At 37.4% G+C, this 5,984-nt stretch overlaps 1 non-coding gene across 1 annotated transcript; it reads left to right on the top strand.

Annotated features, from left to right (window-relative positions):
* The first annotated feature begins 513 nt into the window (after positions 1-513).
* LOC111817500 lies at positions 514-620 on the top strand. The gene has a single exon (XR_002821681.1). It is a non-coding gene; the product is annotated as a U6 spliceosomal RNA (small nuclear RNA).
* The last annotated feature ends 5,364 nt before the right edge of the window (positions 621-5,984 follow it).

Below are 5,984 nucleotides of genomic sequence, written 5' to 3'. Positions count from 1 at the left end.
TGATGAATATAGCACAAAATTCAATGGCTTAGTAATTCATATTTAAACTGCACAACTTAAAAATAACAAACATCATTTCTTCAAAAATGGATACTTACATTTAAATTTTATGGAATATAAGTTGAAGACCTCATTTCTCATTTAGATTTAGATAAATTTATCTTAAATTTTTTTATAAAAAAATAAACCATCAAGAAAATTGTAAGAAAAGAAATGACCAGATAGCTCAGCGGACTAAAGCGCCTGCTTAGAGCGCAGCAGCCAGGATTTGATCCCTGGCACGTGCCCTGCTGGCCCCACCCCCAGGGCACGAGGAGACGGTGATTGAAACTGGGCATGGTGGCACGAGCCTGTAGTCCCAGCGCTTAGCAGGCTGAAAACAGGAGAATCACTATGAGTTCAATCCACATAGTGAGACCCCGTAGACCCTGTACTAAATACCAAAAATAAATAAATAAATAAAATTTAAAAAGAAAATTCTAAGAGATTCTTTCCTTAAAATTTAGAAAGACCATGCTCGCTTCGGCAGCACATATACTAAAATTGGAACGATACAGAGATGATTAGCATGGCCTCTGCGCAAGGATGACACTCAGATTCGTGAAGCTCTCCATATCTAAAAAAAAAAAAAATTTTTTAGGAAGACCACAACGTGGTGAAAGTTTTAACTACAAAAATATGCACATCAATTGATGAATCCCTCCTCTTGCTATCTTTGGAGACTTTTTACATGCCTTCAAAATAAAACTCTGGCCGGGGAGATGGCTCGGTAGAATAAGCACTTGCCTGGCAAGCACAAGGGCCTGAGTTCAATCTCCGGTTCTGCAAAAAAAAAAAAAAAAAAAAAAAGAAGTTGTTGACAAAATAAAACTCTGGCTAACCTTGAAAAGCTGGGTTAGCAGCAATTAGTTTAGCTGATTCCCAAAGCTTCTATACTCTCATATATAATATTTTTAACACTGTGATATATTTTAGTTATTTACAAAAGCAAAACAAGTAAAGTAACTATTGTACACATTCCAGCTATCTAACCTTATCAAAACCTTACTGTTTTGCCATATTTGCTTTAGAGTTTTATACTAAAACAGTTTAAGTACAATTAAAGTCACTGTATACTCTCATGTCCCTACCACCTCTTTCATCCAGAGGCAAATTAGTCTGAATTTGGAGTTTATAATTCCCATACAATCTTTTAAGATTTACTTTACCTGTATAAGAAACATCATTTTGAACACTTTTTCATTTACTGTCCATAAATGATCTAGTACTACATGCCATTTTTCTACTTATATTTTTGAACAATATTTTCTTTCTGAGATATCTTTACTTGATATATAAAACTATATATAGTTGAACAGATGTTTAGTATTGGTATTATTGTATTAGTCTATCCTCTTATTAATGCACGTTTCAATTTGCAAGTTCTTGCTGTTACAAACTGTGTACTGATCAGTTCCCCTTGCTGGACAAAATATCTGACACTTACACATTAAAGCAGAGGCAGAATTTGGCCCATGATTTCAGAGGTTTCATTCCATGTTTGTTCATTGTGAGGTAGAAACACCATGGCTGAAGGACGCTGTGGAAGAGACCTGCTGACCACAGGTGGCTGAGAAGCGGAGCACAGGGGAAGCGCTCCACGGATAGCTCTTTCCAAAGTCAAGACTCCAGCGACCCTGCTCTAACTGGAGCCCTCTTCCTAACAGCGCAGGGGCGCCCCAGCTAGCGCCACTGTGATCCAGCCGTCTCTTCAGGAGCCTTCAAAAGCAGTGAAGTTGGTAATCATGATGAACTGGTACATAAACTGTATACAGCAAGCATTCTTGCACACACTGAATGCCTTGAACACAGGGGTAATATGGGAACGTTTTCTAGGTCTGCGGTTTTCAAAACGTGTTGCAAGGATGGCTGTAGATTTTTTTTTTTTCCACAACAGTCTTGTGGCATTATTGACTTAGTCATTCATATTCTCTCCTAAATGTAGAGTGGAATTCTCTACAGAGCACAAGACATGATAGCTCAACTGACTGAATGTGGAAGCAGTTTTGACAATCTAGCCATCCTGTATTAAACTATGCGTTGAGGAGCTTTGCAAAACGGTGAAAAATACTGTCACTTTTCATTGCAGTTTTTAATTTTGGAAAAAGTATTTTTCTTTAAAAATGTTACTTTGGAGAGTAGTATTAATAGTAGTAAGCAGAATTAAGTTTGTTATGATTGCTTTTTTAAATAAATAAATACTTTTAAAATTATCAGTTTTACTTTCTAATTCAGAAACATTAATAGACAAAACTTACACAAACAAAAGACTTTGTGGTTCTCTTTTAAAAAAAGTTTTTTTATGTATTTAGTACACAGATAGGACTCGTAGTGATCCTCTTGTTTTCAGCCTCCCCAGCAACTGGGATTACAGGCACGCGCCACCATGCCCAGTCTCAGTTGCAGTCTCAGTGCACCCCAGGGGCGAGGCGGTACTGTGGTGTGGGGGATCCACCCCCTAGCCCCTGCGTCTGCCTAAATAAGTGTTTTAATCCACTGAGCTATCTGGCCAGCCCTTGTCTTGTATTAATAACATTAAAGCACCCCAAGACTAAAATTTTAGGAATTTTTGTACATTTTCTTCGGGTGTGTGTGTGCGTGCAAAAAATTTTATTTCTCTTGGACAAATAGGGTTGGTACCATGTTTTAGTCAAGGATACATACGTGCTCAACTTTTTAAGGAACTACAGCACTGCTTTTCCAAAGTAGTTAAATGACTTAACATTCCCATAACTATTTCTGAGAGCTCCAGTTCTTTTACATTCTTATCAAATTTGCTTTTCAGCTTTATGTTTTGCCATTCCAGTAGCTATGGAATAGTAGCTCACTAGCTTTAATTTGAGAGATGTCACTTTAGAGACTCCTTCCTCTACTTAAACACTTGCATATTTTTAATAAAATGAAAAAAAATCAGAAGATTTGCTGTAGAATCATCAGCCCCAACCTCTTATTCCTGCTCAGAATTATTTATCGGGTTGTGATCCTCAATTAAAAATGATAAACATAAAGGCAATAAGGCAAGTGTCTCAGTATGAAGAGCTGTGGAGAAAAACATGACACCATATGACCATAGTCACAGGCATAGTGCTTTGACTAAGACTAAGGTTTTTGTGAGTGGCTCTAACACACCAGGAGTGCACAAATAGCATGAAAGTTGTTCATAAAAATCTAAAGTTTGGAAAGTAGCCAGGTAATGAAAAGTCCACTGGGTTGTGAGGGGTGGCCAGTGATCTGAAATTGGATACCTAAGTTTTAGAAGGATTTTGACCTCCCAGAGTCTCAGTTTCTCTTTGGCAACGTTTTACATCTTAGTTTTTTCTTGTCTCTGGGACAAAATACTGTACACCCACAAGTTAAAAGAGAAAAGATTTATTTTAGCATCATAGTTTATAGAGGTTTCAGTCTGTAGTCAGCTGACTGCAAGACAGGTTGGCATGGCAGAAGCAAATGTCAAAGGAGAAACAATCTATGGCAGGGCAAGCAAGAAGCAGCACTGATCCTCCCTTTCCCTCTTTATCCACTCAAAGTACAAGCATATTGGCTGGTGCCACTCACATCCAGAGTGGGTCTTCTGTCAGGGTGTTTTTCTCATTTGACATCCTAGCAAATCAAGTTAATATAACCATCTATACCATTAATGAGGCTGGAAGGTTTTGGAGTGTTCAAGGCATAAAGTAAAAAAAAAAAGGTCAATTCATGCAATACAGTAGTGGTGAATACAATAGGTTTAAAATGGAGGAGAAAGTAAGTTTTCTGAGGATAGTTGTGTCTAGTCCTAGCTGATTATTTCTCAAACTCAGCTCCTTCTTCTCCAGGAATGTGCATTTCTCATATGTCCCACATATTACATTAATCTGTATCCAAATGACTGAACTCTAGGCAGTGGAATAGAGTACAAGCAATATATCATGCTTGATTCATGGAAAACCTTCCACACGTAATACTTGTCCACATTTCCACTTGACTGCTAGATGGATGACAAGTAAAACAATGGATGGCCTGGGAAGATATCTCAGTGGAATAAATGCTTACCTGGCAAGCTGAAAGTCCTGAGTTCAATTCCGGGTACCACCAAAAAGAAAAAGAAAAAAGGGCACTAGATGTAGCTCAATGGTGGAAGAATACAATGGAGATTCTTAAACTTTGAGATAATTATAATAAAAGGAGCTTGGGTCCAATTTCCACACTGAAAAGTTGTATGAGTGAGAAATAAACTTGAATTATGTTAATTCATTGAGCTGTTGGCATTATTACAGCAGCTCTCCGACTTTGAATAACCAGTAGGTGCTACTCCTTAGAGCACTGCCTAGAATATCCAGTGTCCTGTCGGGTGCTAAGTCAGTTGTCATACCTTTGATGCCAAGGCTACCACAAAATAATTGAATAGGAAAGAAAACAGGATTGGAGTTAAGTAGAAGTTAAAGGATAAGTAAGGAGAGTCACATGGAGAGAAAACACTCTCAGGCTTTCACGGAGAGCACATTGTTCAGGTAATGGCCATAAGTCATCCACATGGCTTACACTGATAAAGGATCCGCAAACTGTAGTACAGGGTTTCAGGATAAATCCTGAGGGGATTTGACTGACCTTCACAGATACAAAAGTTACATTTCTTGTTATATAGGTCTTGCTTTATCTTGGTCTTAACCATCCAGCAGAAAACTGTAATAACAAGGTATGAAAAGTAAAGCCATATTAATATGCTGAACTGTAAAAGGCTCAAGTCAACAACTTCTGACATGGCCAGTCCTATGGATAACCCACTACTATTATAGATTACTGGACTATATTGGATTATTTTGCTGAATTCACGCACCTACAATATTTAAATGCCAATGGAATACCCGTCTCTGACAAAACTAAACAAAAAAAGGAAATACAAATGAAGGGCCATTTTGTATCTGTATATGCAAAATAGTTAGGATAGATATACAACTACTTTCCCTCAATTCAATGAGAAGAAACATTTGTAGTAATAGTTTTTTTTCTTTCTTTTTTTTCCATAATGTAGTAATAGTTTTTGGACAGGATGTCATGTCTGCATCTTGTGCTATGAATAACCACTATGAAGAAAACCATATGCAACATATTAATTATTGAAATTGTCCTATTAATTTGTTTTGAAGCTGTCTCATTGTTATTTGTTTCTCAATAAAATTAATTAAAAAATGTTAAAGGCTAAAAAAGTTGCTTTTTCAGTAATATGGCTCAGAACTGCCCCATGCCAGAGGATGCAATTTTAATTTCCTTTCCTTTGAGCTTCAAAACTATCTACTCTCTCATAGGCCTATTAAGTTGGAGAAGCTGGAGAGGACAACATCCAAAGGTTATTATTAGCAGTGTTAATTCTCTACTCCATTCCATACTCTCCTTTACAAGATTGTATTACTATAAAGAGTAATACATGATACAAAAAAATCATAACCAAACCAAACCAAACAATAGCTATATTGAAAAAAACCATTTCCTGGACTTTAGTTGAATCTGAGAAGGGCTGTCTGGAGCAGTGTAAACAGTAAAGACAGAATGAATTTTGAAAAGTGCTGTACAGCCTAACCCCTCTCATTCACTGGTTCTCACCTCCTTAATGATCCACAAACTCAATACTTCTCACAGAAAACCCAGCAGTCTCACCCCACTTCTCCACTAAGATTTCATAGCCAAGAGCTGTAATGAGGTCCCGTGCAAGTGCAGTTCACATTATGCTTACCAAGTGTGCGATGGCATCTTCGCTGCACCGTTTGTGTCAACAGTGTGTGACTCTCTGGGCACAGCTTAGAGGGAGAGTCAGTAAACTTGCACAATTTTTTTTTCAATTAATCCTCGCTCCCAAGAAATGTGCTAATCCTTACTGGTTCTCCTTGTCACTGGTGTGAATTATCTGAATTTTACTGGTTCCAAACTATTTTGCATATTTATAAAATGCTATCACGCACATGCACAAT

Source organism: Octodon degus, unplaced genomic scaffold, assembly GCF_000260255.1.
Source record: "Octodon degus isolate 3935 unplaced genomic scaffold, OctDeg1.0 scaffold00059, whole genome shotgun sequence".
In the NCBI taxonomy this organism is placed as follows: Eukaryota; Metazoa; Chordata; class Mammalia; order Rodentia; family Octodontidae; genus Octodon; species Octodon degus.
Note: the sequence above shows the minus strand (reverse complement) of the source record. Positions and strands in the feature narration are given on the sequence as shown.